Source organism: Amblyomma americanum, chromosome 8, assembly GCF_052857255.1.
Source record: "Amblyomma americanum isolate KBUSLIRL-KWMA chromosome 8, ASM5285725v1, whole genome shotgun sequence".
NCBI lineage: Eukaryota > Metazoa > Arthropoda > Arachnida > Ixodida > Ixodidae > Amblyomma > Amblyomma americanum.
This window is the reverse complement of record NC_135504.1, coordinates 12,196,522-12,222,065: the sequence shown is the minus strand read 5'-3', so window position 1 is coordinate 12,222,065 and position 25,544 is coordinate 12,196,522. Positions and strand designations below refer to the sequence as shown.

Here is a 25,544-nt window from a genome sequence, read left to right as displayed (position 1 = left end):
GCGTCCTTCTCTCGCCATCTCATCCCGCTGAGTTATGGTCAACCTTAACGCTGCCTCTTTGGTTAAACATTTCATTCGCCCGCGTCTATGCTTGTTTTAAAAAAAGCGGGAAAGGGCTAAGAAGGTCTCAACTGGAGCTTTATGAGCGTATAAAGAACACTGAAGAACCGTGCGACTTGCAACTATTTCACCGATGACGCACGTATTTTCCCTTTAGTGGACAATGGTCTTGCCGTTAGCAAAGCAAGCGTTAGCTGCAGTAAACAACAGCATGAAGGTGTGTTCTTCTCAGTAATTATCTCTTCCGTATCGTAACCGTCTCGATGCATACAGCAGCGTCTTATTTCCATAAGTATTCTTCTTTTAACAAAACATGTTCTTCTAATGTAGTAATTAAATGCTATGCCAAGTAGGAAAAGTAAATCACCCCGCAGAACGGAAGAAGCTTGGTTTGACGTAATAGCACAGAGTTAAGAAATCCGCCTTATGTCCAGCTCTTCGGCCTAAGCTACGTTTCACAACCTTTTGAGAGTGGCTAAGTATACCTGTGCAAGGTGACAGCCTTCACAAATGGCAATGTACTGACACACTCTTGAACAAACTACTCATCGCCAATTACGCCCTACATTTTATACCCTATCGTATCACGTGTCATCGCTCGCAACATTGTCTTCGTATTTTTTTAAACGTGATTTATCGCCTCAGGGCACCAATAGGCGAAGAGGCGATGAAGGATGCAGCAATGATTAAAGTAATGAAAAAATGTTAGCTGATTTTATGAAGTCCAGTAGTCAGCGATGGCATGGCCCTGCGTCCAGGCAATATATGAAGCTGGGTTGTCTTCGTATTCCGGATGACCGCAACATACCCAGAAACTCTGGACAAAAGCAGTTTTCAGCGGGAAGCAATTTATGAACGCAATTTTTTCTTATATTGTAAGATAGCACTATAACAATCAATGTATCCAGAGATCTTCCGTGGACAGGCTAGCATTTTATTGCTATTAACGTTTTTTCTATCCCCAAGAAAACGTTCCCCATTGGTTTTCTATAGCAGACTTAACTGCTCTATGCAGGCAATGTAAAAAGTTTAAAAGAAAGATTTTGCTAAGCATCGGAAGAATGGACGATTACCTTCAATATTTACATAACAGTACCACATAATATTCCAATACTCAAAATTTTTGTCCAAGAATGCTGGACATGAGTGCGCGATGTCTCACTGCGTTGTGCTTCCCAATCACTACTAATCCGTAACCGCATCTTCGTGACTGTAACCTCTAAACGATAGTCTCGTGACCGTAACCACGCTTTGATCACCTGACCCTAAATATGCGCCCATGCTCACAAAACGGCGCACTTGCACAAACTTTCAGCCGGGCTGAGAAGGAGGAATCATGAGGAAAGGTAAGGCGCAGTAACTTTCTCACTCCACGTGGACGTCTGGGAGCCTGTATAGCCAGAAAAAAAAAAAGACAAAGAATGCTCTAAACTGAAAGGAGTAAACAGTCCTCTAGCCCACACCCTTACAGCTTACTCGTATTTTACTCTCATATAGGTGCATTAGTGTTTAGAGTGTAAACAAGCGCGGGAATGAGAACTACACGTCTGCACCTCGTTTTCAAGTTGCTCGGCGAGTGGTCCCCACTTCTAACACTGATGCACTGATCTGTGTGGCTATCGTTCTTGCAACACGGTTCCGGTGCCTGTGAAATAACTAAGTTTCTTCAGTTTTTCAGTGAACGTGCTCGTCTCTGCACCCAAAGAAACAATACCGGGAAAAAATATGAGAACACAAAGTCCTATACGTGTCAAGCGAAGCGGCCAGGAGCAAAACTGCCTCATGTCGTAATCTCAACGACCAGAGCACGCTCGCTTTCCAAGAGTCCATTCTCTTGTCTGGCACGTTCGTCCATTTTCTTGGGCGATCTTTATGTTGTTTTTTCTATTGAACAATTTTTTTTCGCTTAATTTCGAGCGTCTCGTGAGCTCAGCACCGTCTTTCACTTCTCTCTAATTTTTCTTTCATCGTCTTCGGATTACACCCGGGGACAGACCCGTGCAACTCGGCCATGAAACCTGAAGATGATGCCTCGCGTGCATTCGTGTCGTACGTCTTCACTTCCCACGCCCGGCGTCCTCAGCGGAGCAGAACCTGTACTCTCCATATTCCTCAGTGACCCTGTCAGCGATTTCTTCCCCACCACCCTCCACACCCTCCCCTTTTCCCTTCTTTTTTTTTTATTCGGGAAGAAGCACTCGAATTCCTGATTTCAACACCCTGTCAGACCGCTTCGCACGCTCGGCCCACACTTATACCGTTTATTCCTCTCCCTTTCCAGCTTCGAAATTCTTTTCACTCCCACGCCTGTTTTCCCCACACTTCCCCCTTTAGGGTACGGTGCATTATCGTCACTTCACCCAAATTCATGGCTAGACACCGGCTGTCTGCTTACGTTCCCACATTTTCTTGCATCGCTTGACCTCCCCATTGCTTTTCTCGATTCCGCATTCCTGTTGAAAACGCACACGTTAGTGTCCATCAGCTGTGACGACAATGACTTCTCTTCTGGCAGATCTCTGCCCTCTCACTAGAAATTGGATTCAATTGTCTCAATGCAGCTCCTGCGAAGGCATTGTTCCGAGCTTGGGTTCATCCTGTTATTTTTCTTAGTGTCTTCTCTTCGAACCTGCGAGATACGGCTTGAGTGTGAGGTTGATGTCCGAACTTTAACATTCACTCCCCGTTTTAGTCCGGTGCGATGACTACACCCACTGCTCAAACACCAGCCCAGGTGAAATCGGCCTCCTCATGTTCATTCAGGGCTGAGCTGTCACTGCTGAAATGGATTTTCTCCTTCCGGTCACCTGCAGCCAAGAGAAGACGGTAAAATGACGGGCACGTCAAAGATGAGCGCTCTCGGCTTGGATTCTTTCATTGCGCGAACCTTACACCGTTTTACATAATGCCTTCCTTCGACACGCTTAGGCAATACTGAGCGCATTAAAAAAAAATCAGTGATCTAGAAACATCGTCGTTCTTGCTACTTCCTCCGAGACTCTGATGACGTCAAGAGCCGAGCTTAGGTGAAGATTCTTCTAAAGTGACTTCAGACCTCGATTCAACTGCGACCGTCGAAACTTGACGAAGTGCTCACTGCATCTTCAGACCAAGATCTTAAATTCAAGAAGTGTGAAGTTTACAGGACAGAGATCGAGTGGACGCGAGCAGGTAGCGTCAGAAAAGTTACGTGCAGTAGTCCGGAAGGCTTCGCCGGATTAGCTTAATTCTTGATCAGCGGGGAATAAAATAGACTGCACGCATAGTATAAGCTCTAATTGTATATCAGGATAGGAAGCCACTGTAGGCGTCTCACCCACGGAAAACATTCGAACAGGGTCGGGGGAGATGGACAAGCGACCGCCTAAATGCAGAACTGGGGATAAATTTTGACCATCCGGATTCGCGTCCATCGAAATGCTACCGCCGCGGGAGGAATTCGATGAGGTGTAATGACAGCTCCACCGCTTAATCTGCGCACTTCCTGATTATTGCGGCCTCGGAAAACTCTGCCTGCATCGCTGTCGAAAAATAGAGAGAGAGAGAGAAGAAAACGGTTTCCGTGCCGTCGCTGCTTGGATAGATTTATAGTTCCAAATTGGCACGCAGATACAGCTCTCGTAGAAACGTTCCCCAGGTCAGTTTTAGCATGGGACGCACTGCATGGATCTAGTCAAACGAAGTTGGTGTCCAAAAGTGAAGTTGCGAGGGCGGCACGTTTGTTTGGCTTTGAGGACAGCAGTGGCAGGAGCAGTCGGCCACGACGACTTGATACCGAAATGAGCACACGAGAGAAAAAAAAAAGGGGGGGGGGGGGGGGGGGAAGCGTCCCGCGGCTGTCCAGGCCATCTCCCCTTCTGACTGGCATGATGTATGGCCGGCTGGGGTTTTCTTCTTGCTGGCTTGTCTTTTGGTTTTTGTTTCGTTTTTTTTCTTTTCGTATTGTAGGCGCAGCCGCGGCATAAAACGACGTGTGCTCTCCCAGTGAGCACCGCGAAGGGGTGGCGTAGCCGCTACAGAGCTCATACTTATGCACATATACATTTATGCAAACCCGGTCGTCCATGTCACCGGCACGGTACCCGAGTCTTCTCGGGAAAAAAAAAATATTGAAAGGTATGGGGGAAAGTAGGGAAGAAAGAAAAGTGCACAAACAAAAACGCAAGACAAAGGGAAGAAATAAGGAAGACGGAAAGAAGGAAGGAACGAAGGAAATATAATGAGGGGGGCAAAGCAGGAGGAACGAAATAACGAAGGAAAAGAAGGACTACACGGAGAGAGAGAGAGAGATAAATGGAAAAAAGAACTTAGAGAACAAACGAAGAAAAAGAAAGCAAAGAAAAACCGAGAAAAAGGGCAGAATGAAAGGAAGAGGGAAAGAAAGAACAAGGAAAGAAGGAAATAAAAAGAAAGAAAGGAATGACTAGAAAGAAAGGAAGACAAAGAAAGAAAGCAAATAGATAATATATAAAGATAGAAAGAAGGAAGGAAATAAAGGAAGATTGAACGATAAGAAAAGGAAGAGGAAGCAAGGGTACAACCCTGGTCCAGGGTTGTTAGTGGCCCATTTAGGATTGCCCCCCTCATTGACTGAATACTGTCATTTCTGTTGACTGCTTGCAGCCCTTCTCTCTATCCTGCTACTGTTTCCTTCGCATTTCTTTCCTGACCACTCTGGTGCTCTGATCCATGTGCAAAGATCAACGCGTAATTTAAACGCAGATCAAGTATTCAAAACAATTCCATCAGAGAATATTCAGACGGTCCTCACCACAAGCGATAGAAACGTTTCTTGCTTCATTGTTTTCTTTGTCTAAGCATTTATGTCTGGCCAATCGCGTTCAGTTCTTCTTGCATGTCAGTTTTGCTTGGGTGATGTTATTGTTAACATTTCTGAAATTTGCTCACATTCCTAACGTTGCAGGTTGAAAACGCTGGGTTGTTTCTGTTGGGTTATGTAATGCCTGTAGTGGTCCGCAGAACGTCGTATATAAATACTTTTCAGCTATCTGTGATAGAAATCCACTACCACTTGGCACAGACTCCACTCAGACGAATGACGCAGTGTTCACAAACTGAACTGAATTTGCCCACTACTACGTTCATTTCAAAATGTTCCCAGAGCACCCTCGACACTTCACGGCCCTGCACAGCGGTTGGTACACTCAACACAGAACGGAGTAAAAAGGGGGTAAACTGTCCTACCGCACTCCCTTAAATAAACGGGAATGCTGTATGACGGTTTGCTCACTTTTTACTCCCATATAGGCGTATTCTTCTTTAGCGTGTACGGTATCCTCAGCGCGGCATGTCCGTGTACGTTGCACAAGAATTCTCCACAAAGTCTTTCACACGTGTAAGTTGCTAAATATGCCTGCTGCCCTTAGATATGCGACTCAGCACTGAACCGCATACCTGACAGCGTTTTAAAAGAGCTGGAATATCACTCTAAATAGTGCAATAAAGTTAAGTCCTATATCCGCATCACTGAGCCCCTGAATGCAGGACTATCCAGCGAAGCCGATTAAAAGTTCCTGCCAGTGCTTTCTCCATTAACTTTGCCGGTCGAATGATTCATTAGTTAGTCGGTCAAGCGTTTCATCAACCTTCTGGGCTGCATGGTTTTTGTTGATAATTTTGTACCCAGTGCAGGTAGTGGGATGGGCGTGTAGTAACAAGAATTGGAGCGCCACTGGCCTCTTCGAACACGAGCACGGGAGACAGCAGTCCACGCCGCAATAAAACGCGCTTACGACGGCGTCCCGTCCAACCAACGTACACGCTTTCCTTGAACGTGCGACATGCGTACCGCGGCCATTATCAGACGCAATTTTATGCCAAACAAAAAGGCGGTCAGACCACAAGAAAAGCAGTTCTTTTGCAATATATTACATCCAGTTTGTAGTCTCATCCTGTTCTCTATATTGCTTATCTGTTAGTCGCTCCTGCCTGGATTAGGCCAACAGCTAATGATTAGTTACTTATCAGCCTCTATTGATAATAGAATGGGAGATCCCGCCTCCGGTTTTGTACCATAGTAAATTTTGTTGCATATTTCTTCTGAAATTTGTTGCCGTCAAAACTGTCAGTAAGCTTTCAAACTTACAAACTTTTCAGCTTGCAGCTGCAGTTGTGAAATGAGGATTGTGCAGAGGTAGGTCGCATCGTCAGCACAAAAAACCGTTGCCAAGACACCAGGGCACATGAGCTGGTTTCGTGATTGGACATGTTTCCATGTCACATGACGACCTGCTCACGTGTTTGTATAGGCCCTGTGACCTGTATAAATGCGTCACATAACGCATTACACTCCTTACACATGACCTCGGTGTCCCTTAGAGCACGTTATTCCACTACCACTACTGAGAGCACACTAATATTCGTGTCTCATTATGGGAACGCCTCTCATATCTTTACCAGCGGCATGATCGCATGTGTAGTTGATGACAAATAGTGGCGCCATCTGCTCCATGTAGCACAAGCTTACACAAATGCTGAGAAACGGACGTATTCAGTGGTTAAGAGCGAAACTCTGTGCATGCCACCACACAAATGCAACGAACTGTAAGCTGTTCGCCTCCGCTCTATGCTTGCCCTCACAGCGTACGAACAGTTACAGATTCCAGTAAGTCCCAATCAACAGTTAAAGCTCCCAAATTCATCCGTCTCCCCTGCATATTCTGTGCCCTATTTAACGTAAAGAGACTCAAAGGGGGCAGAGGGGGTGAGGGAACAAACGCGAGTTAATGACATCCTAGTCGAAATCAAGAGGAAGAAATGGTCTTGGACAGGGCATGTAATTCGAAGGCAAGGTAACCGCTGCTCCTTAAGTGTAATCTGAGTGGATAGCAAGAGAAGGCAAGCCTAGCAGGGGGCGGCAGAAAGTTAGGTGGGCAGATGAGATTAGTAGGTTTGCGGCGCTAAGCTGACCGCAGCTGGCACAGGACAGGGCTAATTCTCAAAAGGTACCAAGCCACTTTGCTGCACCGCGTTCGCACGGATTCTGCTCGTACGCCGGCGTGGATGTATAAGACTGGCCTAGCGTTGTCACCATTGTGTTCAACGTGTGGTGTGTGTGGTGACATAGAACATTACCTCTTGTGCTGTACTTTGTACAACGCGGAACGGGCTGTGTTATTCGGATCCCTCAAGAAGGCAGGAGTTCCTCACAGTTCTCTTCAGGACATTGTTTTCCCGTGCGGGAGCCAGTCGAGTAGAAGGGATGCTTCTCGCCTTCTTCTACTTTACCTGCAGGACACGGATTTGGCCTCCACATGGTGACCTCAGGAGTGTCTATTTGGGTTTTTGCGGACAGTGTTTCTGTGATTTCTATTTAAGTGTCGCTACGGTGGAGCAATTGCCGGCAGCAACTGCAAGGCTAATCCCACCGGTAGTTTACAACCACTCAACTCAACTCAACTCAGGGCTAATTGGAGAGACATGGGTTATGCCTTTGTCCTGCAGTGGGCGCAGTCAGGCTGATCATGACGGTGATATGAGGCGTAAACTGATTGTGAGGCCTGCTTTATCACCGAAGCCTGTTTTATGAATGCTTAAACATGGTTTCCAGTCTTCTTGCAAGCTGGCACAGCATGGTGCGCAGCAAGAGGAGAGGAGATGAAGCATGAAGCGAAGGTCACTATCAGTGTATTTCGCGCTTATACGCAGCTCGTCCACGAGTTTACAAGCGCCCTACTAAAAGTCTTAGCGCTACGAGTTGGGACTCTCTGAAGCACGTCAAGCAAGCTTATAAGTTTTACAGCGAGAGCTGTCAAGGGAACGTTTCCAGGTTCGAAGTTGGCGTAAAACCGCGCCACGCGTATTGGTCAGCGAGCAGTGACGTCACGTATGACATCACTGCAAAGCGCCACGCTGACTGGTCCGAACACAGTGGTATCACGAGTGTGAGCATACAGTGACGTCACGCACACTCGGCGAGAAAAGCGGACGTACAATAATGAATAAATAATATCGTATCCACCTCCACAAAAAGCTGTAGCTGAATATAACGTTGACAATGTGGTAACTGGCCGGTAAATTTGTTTTTTTTTACCTCGCTTGCATCATGTAAGCTACTTACATGCTTTCAGCATGAGACGAAACATATTCAGTGAGGATTTATATAGGTGGCCAGCCCCGACTCAGTGCTAGACATTGACCAGTTGAAGCCTTTTTACCAGCGACATGCGCTTGAGAGCTTCCTCTGAAGGTTAAAGTCAGCGGTGTCGTCATACGATGTGTTGACCAAAATCTCCAACGTTCCCATGATTGCTACCCGCCGCGGTGGCTCAGTGGTTAGGGCGCTCGACTACTGATCCGGAGTTCCCGGGTTCGAACCCGACCGCGGCGGCTGCGTTTTTATGGAGGAAAAACGGTAAGGCGCCCGTGTGCTGTGCGATGTCAGTGCACGTTAAAGATCCCCAGGTGGTCGAAATTATTCCGGAGCCCTCCACTACGGCACCTGTTTCTTCCTTTCTTCTTTCACTCCTTCCTTTATCCCTTCCCTTATGGCGCGGTTCAGGTATCCAACGATATATGAGACAGATACTGCGCCATTTCCTTTCCCCAAAAACCAATTATTATTCCCATGATTGCTTAGAAGAGTGGAAGCTCCAGCTAGTTGGTAGCCGTACCAGATTGCAAGGGGCAGATGGCGGATGGGAGAGGGCAGATTCCCTACACGGGTTTCATCTTTATGTGCGTAATGACTACCTCATGCCACCTCACGCTCATTTTCCGCGTTACCAATAGTGCAACCACCATTCATATTTTTTTCGCCCAGCAACCTTCTTTCTAATAATGTAGCCTATTAGTCATTACAAATCAGTAACACGTCATTATAGGCCAGCTAGTTTCTCTTCAGTGCACAATTACGGAGCGCACTGCACAGTATTAGCCCTAAGGCGAAGCCACTCCTATAGAGAGGGGCTGAGCCCATGCATCGGGCTGGTTCACGCCGCAGCCAAAGCGACAAACACCTCCTTCACCGTGCACACACACACACAGGGCGGCCAAATGGAGGGTCGGTGCCTTGCCAGCAGCTACGCAGGGTATTATGTCCGGCGCCGCAAGGCGCCTCTGCCCTCTCCTGAGAGGCACGCCGCGGTATTGTAGCTGCATCAGCGCATTCGGGCGGCAGGCAGCAGCAGCAGCAACAGCAGCGGCAGCAGCAGTCTCGGTCACCGCGGGGGGCCGTGGGCAGCAGGGTCCCAACACGGCGCCTGGTCTAGTGCGTATACATACTATATCTATATATTTGACTTCCCGGAGTCCCTGCGCCGGGCGCCAGTGTAGTACGTGCCCAAGCCTACGGATGAGGCCCTATCGCCGAACCGTTCTTTGTCTGAACATTACTCCATTACTTTCATTTGTTTCTTTGTATCTGAGCCGCAGGAGAAACGGAAGTTTGAGGAGGAGGATAACGGCGTAGCAGTCTTCTCACGGAGCGCCCGGGTTCCGATGGAAGAGGACTACGGCCCACTAGGGGGGCAGTCCAATCATATTTGTTTGTTTGTTTGTTTGCTTGCTTGCTTGTTTGTTTGCTTGTTCAAGATTACTCCCCACTACTACCTACAAGCGGATTTAATGAAGGGAGACAGGAAGCCCACGCAGCAACTAAATGCAAGCGTCCAACTACGATGGCTCAGATCGGTGTACAAGTTAGGGTAACATTCACACCCGAGCGTAACCTTACAGCTGACACCGCCTTCTTCGCAGTCCAAGAAAATAAAATCTTGGTCCGGGTATTGAACCAGAAACCACCGCTTGTCCGGGGCAGTTTCTCTACAAGCAAAGGTTGCCAGGACGCCTAGCGGACTTCAAGGCGAGGTCGACTTGGTCTCACAACTCGAAGCGGGAACGATGTTGGTCTAATGCATTGGGGACAAATCCTTAACGTGAGCTACTATAAAATGAAGTAATCAATCATCAGCATCCGCCTAATAAGTTCTGCTAAAAAGCACTGAGCTTCACTAATTACTTCCTGACTAAAACAAAATTACAAGTTTGCTACAAACACACTCTAGCCGTTCTGAGAAACACAATAAAGCTGCAAATGGGCCTAGTTGGTTTTTCATGCTTGACACTGGGTACGACCAAAAGGGGCGAAAAAACATCAAGCAGACAGGGTTTGTGTGCTTTTTTTCCTTCCTTGTTGTTGAGTACCTCGAATAGCGCACTATATGCGGAAGTCAAGTAAGAAACTTACAAAATCGAAACACAGCATCAGAGCAGGGAAGAAGCAGTGACGCGGTGCTGATTACGGACGTGCTGACTACAGATATTACTCTTTCTTCTGCACAAATGCGATGCATAACAAAATGAATTCTTTTTAATGCGAGTTCTTATGTTTAAATGTGTTGACCTTCTTTGCACTCCAGAAGAAACCAAGCACAGGACCGGCAGAATGCATCAATAAATTAAAAAGATGGTTTGGTTTTGCTTTTACCGGGCTTAACGTCCCAAAGCGACTCGGGCTATGAGAGACGCCGTAAGATAATTTTAACCACCTGGAGATTTCTGCCGTGCCTTTAAATCGCACAGTACATGGGCCTTTGGCATTTTACCTCCATCTAAATCGTGGTCGCTGCGGCCGTGATCGAACCAGCGCCTTTTGGTTCAGCAATCAAAATTAAAAAGAGACTTTTAAAACGTGTCTACAGGAGCTCTAAAGTTCGAAGTTGACCTAGTCATTACACGGTACAAAAAAAAAAACAGCACGGAAAACTTGGTACTAGCTTCAAAGTAAAGCAGCGCTATGCCCTCTTTCCCTGGTCAGGTACACTGCGCTGCGCTTTCTGCTTTCGACTATAGCAGAGCGGCTTCGCGAAAAATTATAAGGGCTGAAAAAAAAAAGATTATCCATTTAGAAGCGATTAATCGATCATATTATTAGTCGTTCTTCACACCATCAACTAATTATTCCACTAGTTAATCAATTATTTCTCCCCAGACCTAACCTCTAAACAATTATCAGCCGGTAAGAGCGCGCACACTAACTTCGTTAAGCTGATTAACCAGGCTCACGGCAACTCCAGAAATCAGCACCTGGCCAAAGTGCTGACTGAACAGGCGACGAAGTGAGTCCTAAACACCTCAGAAAATGGAGATATAATGAGTCTCGGCAGGAGCCGCATTTTTCACGAAATATGAGGAAGTGACCCTCAAAGCGAGACGTCAGCCAGATTATGGTGAAACATCGCGGCTGTCTGGTCCGTGGTGCTTATCTATCAATTAATTGCCTAATGCACTGAATAAATACCTCATTGATTGATTGATTGATTGATTGAATGATTGAATGATTGAATGATTGATTGATTGATCGATTTGCCTATCGACTGACTTACTGTCTTAGTATGCTTTATACACCTCCCTGTCTCACGAAGAAAAAATTAATCTGATTGGCTCCAACTGAATCTATCGCGTGCAGAAAGCATTTAAGGTATACCTGTTCGTATCCTCCTGTTTACGAGACTTATGCACTCTTTTTTATAAAGGCCAACCTTTACTTTGTCGCCAGTGTCGTTTTAAACACATTTTCATAAGCTCGCGGAGGCATTCTGAGTATCTCACCGCATAAACTAATTGAAGGAAAGTATAAGACGCAAAACGAAAACTACGGTCGTTCCAAAGAAATGGAGAATGGACCAAGATGACAGCGTCTCAAGCATTCCTCAAAAATAACTTCAGAGCTTGTCGCGTCTCATGCAGTGGATTCCAGATGTGTGTCGGCCTCGCGGAAATAAGGCAAGGTGCAGGCAGAGTTCATTTCTGAGCGCGGTTAAAACCTCTCCGCAGAGTGCATGCGTGCCACACGTTTGTAAATGTTTCAGCCTTGTCAGACACTGCTCCGTTTCTTCAGGCTCCTATGTCTGTGCAACAGGGTATGACTTTGGCATACAAAAAGTCCTTGATTACTTGACACCATCCATTTTTAACTCGAATCTCTTCTTTCCCCTTTACTTCCCGTCTTCACTCTCCCTCAGTGCAGGCCAGAAAACAGATACTTTCTTCTGGCTAGCTCCCCTTGCCTTTCTTTCTCCGCCGTCGTTCTCTCCTTAGTAAAAGTACAAGCAGCGGCAACCGTAGCGTCAGCGGCATATACAAACAGGCGCATTTCTGTTGACGCCATACTTAGGTCTTTCCCCTTTTTCCCGATTTCGCCTTCCCTTCTCCCCAAGGGACAATCTTTCCCGGGAGAAGGCCAGAAGGCCTGCTCGTTACGGTGGGCCGGAAAGGTGCGCGGGCGTGGAAGGAATTCCTTTTTTTTTTCCTAGTCTTTCTCTGTCTTTGGGGGACAAGGGAACGCTGTAAAGGCCCAGATTGGGGAAAAGCGGGAACGAGGGAGAGTTAGCGGCGAAGAAATACCGACGACGGGCGGCAACCTAGCAACGCCCCCAGGACAAGAGCGGCAGTGGTTCCACGCCGATAAGGAGCCACTCTGTTCCATACGTGGGGAGAATGTTCCGTGCAGCGTGGATGAGGGAAAAACACCGCGGGCAAAGCACTGATTTCGATATTTTTTTTAAAAGGGGAAAAGATCGTTAATTTAATGTCTCTTTTGTTTCAGAGCAGCTCTGTGTGTGATGCGAATGTGGAAGAGAGAATAAGGCGAGATAGTGTGTTCTGAGGTTAAATCTGATTTATCACTCACAAGACCCGTTAATTAATGCCTTAAATCTCCCGTTGCTTAAGATTAATTTTTCAGGTCACCCACATAATCTCCCCCACGCCCCTCAAAGCGACAACGTTTACAGCTGTAGAAGGTCAGTCAGTAATTTGCCGATTACTGTTCAGAAAGGTAAACAGCTATGGGGAATTTAGATTCATCTGGTTCCAGTCACCGTGTATTTAACGCCACACAGCGATATTTATAGCCTGTAAAATGAGACTTGGAACACGTTTTTTGATGCCCACACATAGGGCCTTTCTTTTTTTTTCGCACAATAATGATTCCATAGCCTAATAAGGAAATAAGTATCAACTGTGAAGGCGGTCATAGTGTGTATGAAGGGCATGAAGACGTTTAAAGAGACGTGGGCCATATGCAAGGAGTTTGAACTGGTTCGGCTAGCCGTTTATATTTCATGGATGACGCAACAATTAATGCGTCGCACATTAAACGTTATTTCACCAAAGGTGACGACGGTGAAGTCACCGGTTATCGCACGAGACGATACCGACACTTCCTGCGTACGACAGGATCTTCGCACAACAAGCCCTTCACAGCTAGGCCACGCCGTAAAAGGTGCCTCCCTGCGATGAACAAGTCGGGGGTCGCTTTAGCGTTTCTCGCGATACTGCACCCAACTCCAAAAGCAACAGAGGCAACGGCGCTGGCCACAGGCGGTGACGAAAAGAGAACCGGGACGTGTGAAGAAAAGCAGCCGTTGCGATGTGCACGCCTGGAGGTGCGCGCAACTGCTGACGGACTGTATATACGAGGTCCTATATGAGCCCCCTTCCTCACTGCCCTGTATGGCCGCCGTATATGACAGAGCTCCAGGGCAGATGGGACATAAACAAGGCAGCCGGGGTCAGGCCTCAAATCAACAAGGCGCTGACGGGCACGAGATAAACAACTCGGTCCTTAGACCGGAAGGGAAGAGCGGGCACCAAGAGAGTCGTGTGGCTTCGCTGCAAGGTGAGAAGGCGTCTTGTAGGAGTTGGCGCGTTCAGGTATTACGTACGGCGGAGAGTTCAGCACAGCCGTAGCAGATTCTTATATGGCGAGTTATAGCCAAGTTTTGTTCTGTGCTTTCGCAACGGCAGCTATTTGAGGGACCTTCCCTTACAAAAATAGCCTATAGACAGTGTATAGACTTCTTATAGACTCTAAGTCCTTCCTATAGATATTGCATTTTGTCTATGCAGTCTATAGACTGTCTATAGACAAAAGTGTACTAAAAGTGCACGGCCATAAATTTTTAGGTTATCTCTAGACTCTCTATGAGATTTTTATTGCCTATATAGACTGTTGTCTATGGTTTCTTTGTAGAGAGTTTATAGACTTTAAAAACAGAAGTATATGGACAGTCTATAGACTGTCTAAAAATTTTCTTAAGTGTTTACTGGAGTGCCTGGGAGACTTCCATCTCATGACGCTGCATCGTTACGCATACTGGCACTTTTGAAAACGTAAAATCTTTATAACGTTCTTAATAAAGGCCAGCTATTAACTTGCTGCGCCGTTATTTTTTGTTGGCTGAAGCTGCGGTGCTATTAGAAAACAGCTCCCGATTGATCTCGAAAATGCGTATTTATGAACATAAGTATTCCTGACTATACATACGTTCGTGATCATAAGTACCGGTGACCGAATCAATTCGTTCTTTGTAGTCTCATTCATTTCTGAGTTCAGTGCTGTGTCCAGATGTCTCGTCGTTTTTCGTCTCTTCAAATTTATTCTAATTCAATTGCTTGACGTTATCCGATCGCAAACAAGCCTTTAACAGAAATAGTTAAAAGTTGAATACTGAGTACTCGTTAACCTGATTTATATTGTATGTCACCCGTTTCCCCGCATAGACGCCCGCCACGGCTGACGTCACTACGCCATCGAAACCATTTTTTCACTTCGTTAACCCTATTTTTAAGCGAACACAGGGAAAGATTTTAAGTTGCCCTGCATAGATGCATCACCGCATTCGAATGACAAGAAGGCTACTTTTCAAAGAAAATGCAGCGGTTGAAAGTTATAAAACGAAGCACACTCAAATACCGCCGTCGCCACACCGCCAATTTTTACGTACGCACTGCAATGACGTTCACACTTCCTTAAATCCATCGATTAACGCCAAGAGTTTGAATACATTTACGGGAAAATCTGTTTTAAAGCCGAATTCTGTTTGCAACCAGATATCAACATAGACACAAAGAGCAGAATATCGATTATTACTAATAACAAAAAAAGTATCGGGTTATCCTTTGTTCCTCCAATAATTATTACTGAATAGCCTCCCCGAAACACCCCGTAAATACAAGAAAGGCAGAGAAATTAGAAACTCGCAGTCAGGCACTCATCTGAACGACGTCTGGGTCGGTACTCCACGTGCAAGACGCATTTGTCAGAAGCGCGCGCTAATTAGCTCGGCTTCAAGCTTCATGCATTGCGGCCGGCTAGAGCGGCACAGAGATAATCCGAAAGCGCGCTGGTTAGCAATGCATTCATTGCTGTAAATGAAGTCTGTGCTGCCGGCATGTGCCTGTTTGAGCCAGCAGTAAAAAGATATTCCGGGAGGAAGAAGCGAAAGGAATGAAATAGGATAAAAGCACGTTAAACCTCCTCTAAGCCGATTTAGCTTTATATCCGCTCTTGCGAAGTATACTAGTAGGTAAAACTGTCGCTTGCCTTTCGAGTAGCGCGGACTTACGTACCGGAAAGTTGTTCTGTTTAAAAGGGGAAAATGAGAACGCGTAATGAAGAGACATGGGGAAGTGTAATCCTCGTATGTCTATCTGAACATTTTTGTTTGTTTTTTATCTTCATTCGAAGTAAACTAGTTAGACTGTCAGATTAACGAACATCTAACAGCCAACTTTTGTATTTAGTATATCAGGAGTGATCCATGAAAAGCGGAAGGTGTTCGCAAACTGCAGGACAGAAGTTGTTGCAGAAAATCTATCGGAAAAGAAGCTGAGTTGGAGGCAATTTTACCGCGCTCTGCAGTACTCTACTTTGCCGCAGGTGACGCGACAATCTCAAAACTCTAAATCTCGACCCGATCGCAACGGCAGATTTTGAAAGTCGTCAGCACATGAAGTTGGTCTTGTTGGTTTTCATTGACTACAAAATCTGCCCCAAAAAACAGGACGACAGAACAGGAGGGACGTAGTGGAGGGCTCCGGAATAATTTCGACCACCTGGGGATCTTTAACGTGCACCGACATCGCACAGCACACGGGCGCCTTAGTGTTTTGCCTCCATAAAAACGCACCCGACCGCGGCGGCTGCGTTTCTATTATTATTCCGGAGCCGTCCACTACGGCACCTCTTTTTTCCTTTCTTCTTTCATTCCCTCCTTTATCCCTTCCCTTACGGCGCGGTTCAGGTGTCCAACGATATATGAGACAGATACTGCGCCCTTTCCTTTGCCCAAAAAACCATTTATTATTATTATTAACAGGAGGGAAAAAAGAGTGCTCTAAGCTCGTCAAGTGGAAACTTCCACTTTTTCTTCGAGCCCTCCTCGTCCTCCGTTAATCTTTTTTCTGAGGAAGAAATAAATAAATATTGATTGATTGATTGATTGATTGATTGATTGATTGATTGATTGATTGATTGTTGCCCCTCCTGTTCTGTGGTCCCGTTCTCTGGTGCTAATTTTGTAATCATGGATTTTAAAACACGAAGACGTACCTGAAGTTTCTCAACTGATATGATTGAAGAAGGCCTCGTGTCATCCAAAAAACTGTAACGCGCAAGTGTCTGCGCTGCGCAAGTCTGACTGCGCTCGGTCGTAAAATTCTAACGGCTGCGTAACAAACCAACTGGATGGATAGATAGGATGGCTTTGTGTTGAAAGACTTCGTCGATCAACTTCCGAAGGAGCGGTCGTTGTACGCTCTTCAGACACCTATAACCATGGACACGGCCACGCACAACTTCCGTGTATCCGCCTTGCAACCGGAAACGCACTAAACTTCGACACAGACTGATGCACGTCGTTGGTGTTAGCCTTGCGCTGTGGAAGTCTCCGCCGGAGTGGAAAAAATCGCGAGGGCGGATGCTATAGGTACACATCGCCTTTGAACGGTGCTGCGTATAAATTGCCTAACGGGAGCCATTAAATTCCCGCCGAGTGGTGGTGGTGCTTCTCAAGACGAACGAACCACCCGGCGATATCATTCCTGTCCGCCTCTATATGTCCATAGCGGCAGGGATGAAACGAACGGCGAGAGAGAGAATGAAAGACGGACATTTTATGGTTCCAGCACCCGGCTCGAAACGCTACACTTCGCTACGCATCTCTCCAGCTGGTTTTCCCGCAGCCTCTTTCTTCGTTCGTTTGGTTGTTCATTTCTTTCTTTCTCTATTTCTTTCTTTCTTAGCACGGGAACTGGCACCCTTTCTTTGCGGAACCTCTAGCTCTTTGGACGTGACCAAAGACGATGGCGGTAGTACACAAACGCGTCGGTTCTACCGAACCACTGCTTCTCGTTCACCGAGGCGAGAACTGCCTTTTGGAACAAACAGGACGCAAGAAAACATTCGCGGAAAGTAAGAGGACTGGTGGATTGTGTGTGTGTGTGTGTGGGGGGGGGGGGGGGGTGCACTAACGGAGCGAAGTGTAAGGCTTACGTCGTGGCGCTGCATGCCAATTTCTCCACTTTCTTTTTTGTTGTTGGAAGGAGAAGAGGAAAAAAAAGGTGGAGAAGTACTCCAGGAAAACATTCCGCTCAGAATCGGTCGCCCATCTCGATGGCTCCTGGGCGCTGTCAACATGGCTTGCGCGTTTTCAGAATAAGCGGTAGAAAGATTGAATCCTTCTCCTCGCTGTGCAGCGACGCAGCGCCATCGAGTGGCGAACCACCACTGATGCTTTTCGCACAGGACATTTTATTTATTAGAGCGCAGCTTTTATGCGCCCGTTCCTGCCTAACGCCTCGTGGTCATCATCGTCGTCGGCAGCGTTAATTGTCGGCAGGACCAGATGCCCGAGTAGCAAGGTGCCTGCCATGGGAACATCTCGGAGTGCGGCTAGCAGCATTACACGCCACCTGCCAGCGGTGGCAGGTGAAGAACTGCGCTCAAACTTCGCATCACCGACTGCCGTAATCGTCTGTCAATTTTTTCTGTTTGATTTCATTTATTACAGCGACAGCTGCTAGTGTCTCAAGCCCGCCGATCCCGCTCGCGGCGACGTTCGCGTCGCGCGCAGCTTTGACGCGAACGGCCCGGTAGGTGCACGATCGCACCTGCACATGCTGGCAGGATTGCGGCGGCTGTATCCTTCCTATTCGACGTTGCCATGACTGCCATTTCAGAGTAGTGACGTAGGCGCCTGGGAGGGGAGGTCGTGTTCGGGCGTACACCGTATTCTAATTGGTGCTGACCGCCGCGGTGGCCTAGTGGCTTGAGCATCCGCCTCGCATGCGGGAGGTGCGGGGTTCGATTCCCAGTGCCGCCGGGTACCCACAGGTGATAAAATGGGTACAAGCTACCACTGGCCTGGTGCTTGGCTTATTCAGGGTGAAAGGCTCGGAAAATGGATCCTCGACCCCACCTTGAGAAAGAGAGAAACCTTGCGCCATGGCACTCTTCGGCCGCAGATGCCTTTGCGCCATAAAAATTCACTATCATAACCATCAATAAGGTGCTGAGCAAGCCCGTTGTGTGGCGAGGAGGGTACCGCATGTGGAAGCCGGAAACGGAGGAGGTGCAGCGACAGGCGCGGTATGTAGATAGTGGGGTGACAAATGGGAAAGATAGGTGATAATGTTGGTGAGTGGAGCCTGGTCACTATCTCCATCATACGACGCCTAGGGGTGACGCCATTAGTTCGAATTACAATGGCCGTCTAGTATTCCTTCTCTCGGACGCGATGGGTAAGCCCTGAAATCTGTACCCTGCAGCAGCAGAATAATTAACAGACATCTTTTGGCAGTTATCATTGCATTGCCGAAAAGATGTCTCGACAAACAATTCAGATTCTTGGTCATCAGTCTTCGCAGCGAAATCATTTGACAATCCGTGGCACACACTGAATAAATCGAGGAAGAATGAAAACCAGCGCACGCCAATAGCTGTAATAAGAGGTTTTATTACCCTGCAATGATTTTTTCCTCACCAACGTTCCGGTAGTAAGTGCACACATTTTTCCTCATTCGTATTTATATGTCTCTTCAAAGTATTTTCGAAAAATCTTAATCTGCGCATAGGTCTTCGTATTTTGCTAAAAACAATAAATGCCTCCCTTGTGGCGCTATTGTTAACCCTTACTCGAATTTGCAATACTCTTTATTATTAATTCAATCGTAATGATTGAGAGATTAAAGTTCCAGTAATAAGATGGTGCAATGTACGGATAAATAGATGATGCACGAGCACGAGTTGACCATACAACGTGTTCCAGACCAACCAATCAATCCGTTCAAACGATTAAATACCCGACCACCGAAGGGATCAATAAAGCTGCCCACTCTACAAAAATCCGCACTTCTCTGTTTCTAGGACCTTGATAAGGATGCTTTATCACGTCCCCTTGCACGTCATTGAGAGCACCCAAAGGGACCAGGCACGTCTGCATCACATGTCCGCGTAGTGTAGTCACACGGCAGTTTATGGCAGCAGCCACTGCCGGTCCATGTGGACCCTCGCTCGTTATACGGTGGAGGTATGACGTAGAAAACGGCTACGGCACCGACGGGTCACTTTGTAGTCCCGTACTGAGTTGTGGTTTTGAAAACACGTAATATGTGTCTGTGTTTCGTTTATCACGCCCGGCTTCGTAACTGATTTACTCCTCCAACCTCACCCTCATTGAGATGCTTCACTGCTGTCTCTACGTCAACCGTGGTGGTGCGATCAAGTTAACTTCAGATCATTTCTTTAAGCATTTCACCTAATGCCATTACTTAATGCATTTTTTTTAAGGAAGTACGTCGAACAGTTTAAAAGTTTGGCACCTTTCTTCACTGCTATTCATCTCGATATCCTTGCATAATGAAAATGCGTTGAATAAATTAAACTGAAGGATCAGGGCACCGAGTTTCGACCGCCGTGCCAGACACCGCGGTTGAAACATGAACAAAGACTGAACGTGGGCGCGACGCGTTCATTTCAGAGCTTCGAGAAAGGGCCTTATCCACCTTTCGCGCGACAAGCCCCCATTTTCTCCGTCTACACCGCCAAGGAGGATTCATTTGCGGCCCGTGAAGCTGACGGTGATAAACCGACGCGGTCGACAGGGCGCACAATCCGGTGAAAAAAAAAAGAACAAATCCCCCCTCTGTCTGAACGACGTATGCCTTACGCGCGTTTACACCGGCAATGTCCCTATTTTCTCCCTGCAATGCATCCTTGCCGGTAGATGCCGTACCCTTGTGACCTCCCAGTCCCCACTGAAGGTCAGGCGACGTTACTGGCGGAGGCATAAAACGGAGCGCCTGGATTTTGTGAGCCCATCCTTTATATGGCGTCCCTAAACCGAATGCAAATTGTGTACCTACAGGCTCGGTGCAAAGCCGCAAAAGGCTCTCTTTTATCCCTTTCTTCCTCCCCCCCCCCCCCCCTTTTTCTCGTCTAGGCCCTAACCTGGCTTCTCGCTTTGTCCGACCAGAAGAAAATGTTTTGGAATCGCTGCAGGGCCATGGGCTTAATCTAAGTCTATAGACGAGGCTAAGAAGTCAATCTATGATAAACCGTAAAAAAAAAATGCAGGGATGCTTAATTACATTATTTGTTGACAATGCGATAGCATCCACAGCTGTTCATGCCTTAACCGGAAGTGACTTGTGGGGCTTGTGAGACCCAGGTAGTTCTTCCCGTACACCAGCTGTTACGAATGCTTCACACAGACGCGCCTGGTTTCGTGACGTCAATGCCGGGCGGGCGATGTCACGTGCGTCTAGCTAATGTGATCTCTCCGCTCTGGTGACGTCAGTGCCTGCCAGCCAACTGAATTTCTCCGCTCTGGTGACGTCACTGCCCGCTAGCCAATCAGAATCTTTCTGGACGACGCCGGATGGCGCGCGGGTTTTGTAGCGAAAGCTACATTGGCCACGAACTCGCATTCCCACTGTGCTCGCATTCCCACCTTGGTCGCACCGCACCACATGACCAACCACGTGACCAACCGCGTGACGAACCACGTGACAACTAGCCAGACAACCAGGCTAACTGGGACTTGCAATCAAGATTAACCAAGGCTAACCAAGATATGCCTTAGCTTTCGCTACGTATATACTGGCATAGCCGAGCTAAGCTGCTGCCAATTTTTTGTTCCCGTCACGCTTCTGTGCTATCGCATAAAATTAAAGGTGCTATCACATATGAGGCAAAGGTTTAGTGTCAGCTTTGAACGAGGTAATGTGCGTTTAGGGGTCATGTATGTGTGTAAGGCGGTCCTCATCATGTGTGAACGGTCTGCCGGGTAACATGAACCATTAACAATAATAGCTCAGATTACAATAAGTCCTATGACACACGGGTCACATGGGCGATTCATTGGTCACTTGCTTGACATCAGTTCATATGACCGATTGGGAACATCGTTGATGATGACGTCATTTACTTTCTTTCGTGGCGTCTCCGCGATATCACTGATTATAATCAGATGACGATGGAGTAATTCGGTTCGAATGACTCGAATCGTGCGCAGCACGCCTTTAACACCTAACACTGGTACAAGAAAAAAATATGCATGGAAGAGGAGAGAAAGAGACGAATGATTGTTGTGCGCACGTATCCCTCGTGAAGTCTAGCGATATGTATCCAACTTCTTCTCTGCCTTATGACCTTTCTAAAAGAATAATGCCGACTCGTAGCGGGACACTGCGGAATGATGCGGGGGCGGGGAAAATAATCGCTACGCGCTGACCCGACGGACGGGTATTGCGTATCACCATTCCCGCCGTTCCCTTACGTCCTGGCCTGCTGGTTATAAATTGTATAACGCGCAAACAGCCTTCGAAATGCAATACAAGACAACGCGGTTCTGTTCACGGCGGGCCAAAAGGCATCCTTTGAAAGGTCTCAGTGTCAAGACTGTGTTGCAAACACGAGTGCCTCTACTGAGATGAAGCATTCAACCGTAAGAATAATTCAAGAAGACATTTTCCCACGCGGTCGCATCATTTTTTTGTATTTTTTTCTTGCTGTTTTCAGTCGCAGCGCCGGGCATGTTGAAGGAGACCGAGAAGTTGCGTAAATGCAGCCTCATGAAAACAGCGATCCACTTAAGTCTGGAATATTAGAAAAGTTCAGTTTGTCCTTAGTTTACTAATAGCTTCGTCCTTGCTAACCATAATTTGTCGCTATTGCTATTAATGACATTGCAAAAAGTTGGCAGTGTAATCCGTATTCATTACCCTACTAATTATTCTACGTAATGAACTTTTGCTTAACTATTAGACAGCCTTGATGCAACATTGCTAAATGTTGTTCGGTCAGCTGCAGGTAAATCAGGCGGGCCTTTCTCCTGTACCGCACGTAGCTGGGTGTAACAATCGGACAACAGGCGACGCCAAGGCGCCAAAATGTCAGCCTCGTCATCTGATGTAAGACTATATGTTTGTAAAGCTCGTTGGAGCTTCCAGACACCTTTCATTGATTGATCATTAAACGTTCGATCTGCCCTCCAAGTTCCGCGACAGCAATCCCACGTGGCCATCGTTACAGAGCTGTCCGAACAAAGAGCTATTTCGATGGTCGCGAGATTAAGTGCGCCCGTTTCACTTTCGCAGTCTCATGTGTGGACGGCGTGAACCTCGAAATGTAATCATTCGACTCCCCATGAACCTTCAACAATGTACTCTCTGTAACGAGTCAGGATATCTATCAAACTCTTATAGAAGACCTTCTAGAAAAACAATGAACATATAGCCAACCCAGCAGAATTATTAAACTAGCAGTGGCAGGGCGTTAGTGAGGAGATACCGGTGTCTAGTCGACGTCATGAATGCGAGGAAGCAATCGTCCACATACTAGTTGGTGCTTCGATTTCCGTTGCAAAAAAAAAAAGAGCTGTTAATTCACTGAAGAAGAGAATCAGACTGACTTGGTATAGTGTGAGTAGGTACGATTGTTTGAATACTGTGATGAAAGAGTATACACCACCCAAAATATACTGATAGTCTTTTTCAAAAGTGCTAATATTCCCCGCCTTTGATTCTTGCTAGGGCTGCATACCATCGCTCTAGATGTCTAAAAGACGCGAAACTATTTTCCTAATTCCTTCAAAGTGTTTAAGGGTAATGGGCGTTACCAATGCTCCGCAGTAGTGCACAGTAAAAACCCCGAAGGTGTTTATATCTTCAAGCAAGACGGTAGATACTGAAATCTATTGGGCAGCTCAGGTGCATCCCCGTCCTTAGCGGCTGGCTGCCCCTTTATCCCTCACGCTGGCAGTTCCGTAATAAAATCTTTGCCGTGCTTTCAAAAATATGCAGTAGCATATACACGCTCACGTCGTTTTAATGAGCAAATACTTGGAAACCTTCTTCGCGTGAAGAATGCTGCCTTAAGATTCCATTAACTCCATAATGGCCGCATTATTTTTCACGGGCTTCTTATATTTCGAATGTGTACTTTGGGTGTTACGTACGGGGCACAGAAATGATTAACATCAAAGATATATCCCTTGTTTGTATCAAACCTAGTAGACGTGTTGAAATAGGATCGTCTTTACATTTATTACATGTCAGGCGAGGGGCCTGCAGATAATTTAAACCCGTCTTCTTCACCGGGAGTGAAACACGCGACATAAAGCTTGGCAAACTTCTCGCTGCCGAGGCGAGGTCTTACGGGGCCGCTGTCGGTCATAATACGACTCTTGTGCCAACACTGTCTAATGCAGTGCCGTGGAAATTATCATATGCGTAATGGTACCTAGTTTGGAAGGATGGAGGGAGCGTTTTACGAAGAAAACTAAGCCTAACTAGAAAACACCAATGACGAAGGCAAGAAGACATGTGTCGAGTCCTGTCGTGCCATCGTTATTCATTCTGTACGGTTTTTTTTTTCATATTGTCACGTTTCATTAAACCCAGGAATCTACGCTTCTGATGTGAGTAGGTTTGATTCCTACCAGCAATCACGCGATGGTGACAACGGTTTCAGGCAGCGACGGGTGTTTCGTTTAGCCTGGAAAACGCGGTAAGCTCATTTCTTGTCGCATGCTCGTCATTATATATTTTAACTCCTATTTTCTGATGTATAATTTTGTGTAATGTTTCGATATGTACTTTGATTAATTTGATTTGATTTGTTATAATTGTATCTGATTCTAATTTTGAATGCCTTCTCTGTTACGATCCCATATTCTTGTTCCTTCTTTCCACGTACCATTTCCGAATGGAACCGACTGCCAAGCGATATCACCAACCTGGTATCTTCAGAATCCTTCTTGTCTGCTGTTTCGGCTCATGTATCGCAGTAGCGTGTCTAGTACACAGTGTATTTCGGTTTCCTTGTTTTTATTCTGTTCACTTAGTCTGTTTGGCGTCGGATGATTTGCCTGTACTTTTTTTTGCTTCCCGTTGGTCTTATTGAATTTTGTCCTCGTACTGTAATCGCCCTTTGTCGCTGTTATTTTTGTTTTTACCACTTTGTAATTTTTTTCCTTTGTGCACTCCTGCCTTGACCGCCAAAGGGCAGTCGGCAGTATTTATGAAATAATAAATAAATAAATAAATAAATAAATAAAGAAAGAAATAAATGAATATTTTCCGCAGCGCCTTCGCCTTTCCGGCCCAGTTAGTATAAAATTCGTTGTGTTCCTAGTACCACTTAGTACCAAATCAAAATTTATCGCATTTGCTTCGCTTGCTCCTGCATCAATGCACAGTACCGACAAGCATGCAAGGAAAGGCGCATTGAGACGCCCAAACATTCTTGCGCACATGCTACAGTGGTTACAAGGACACGTCCTTATTGTGCTTCGCATTCTCTAGGTAATTAGAATGCAAGGCTTGAATATATTTTTCGCTCCCTCCAGAAAATAGAAACAACAGCGACAGCTCACGAACAACAAGAGCTCCTCTTTCTAGGCCCCAGTTTTAGGCCCAGCCACATCAGGGCTCTAGGCAATATGATTACAGCTGGTACATAACTAATGGCCCTCAAACAGATGAGCATGGCCGTGGTCTATATTGGGGACCAGCGCAAAACGAACAACGGACCTAGGAAAGAGAAGACGACACGGGCGCTGTGGCTGTGGTCCATTCTAAAATTGATCACGTGGTACCGCAGAGTTGACATTACTGACACTTCCATGACGAGCAGAATATATTTCCGCTGTGGCTACAACAAACGTGTAAAGCCCAGAAACCCTCCAAGATATAACTATTGCTTCAAAAAAAAAAAGACGTTGTTCAGAAGAGAGGTCTGCGATGACGGATAAGACTCATGCCTGGCTTGCATGAGGAAGGAAACGGCATAAAAAAAAGGAAGAAAACAAAGTGAATGCAAAGCGTACGAAAAGGCTTCAAACTCAGTGTCTTGAAGTGGGGTACCTTCCTCTGACATCGGCCCACACGGTGAAAGTCCAAGAATCTTCACCACAGCTATCGTTTAAGAAGGTATTAAAATCTCAGGGGAGTAACAAAAATGAGCGATAGCTTTAGCGGGACGCTCCACCGCCCACAGGGCGTCGTGCCCATACAGCATATTGTGACTTAACAGAATGCGCGGCCGTAACTGACTACCTTGGTTCGTTTTTCATCACCCTCCTTACCATATCGTTAAGATCGAGTCGCGCACACATAATAGACGAACACACGAAAAAAACTATTTTTCCTGTGTTCGTCTTTTATGTGAGCGCAAC

The 25,544-nt window shown here is 46.5% G+C and overlaps 1 protein-coding gene across 10 annotated transcripts in view; it reads right to left on the bottom strand.

Annotated features, from left to right (window-relative positions):
- LOC144100920 (BAI1-associated protein 3-like) overlaps positions 1-25,544 on the bottom strand; it is a 334,037-nt gene that overhangs the window by 143,619 nt on the left and 164,874 nt on the right. The gene's annotated exons all lie outside the window — the stretch shown is intronic.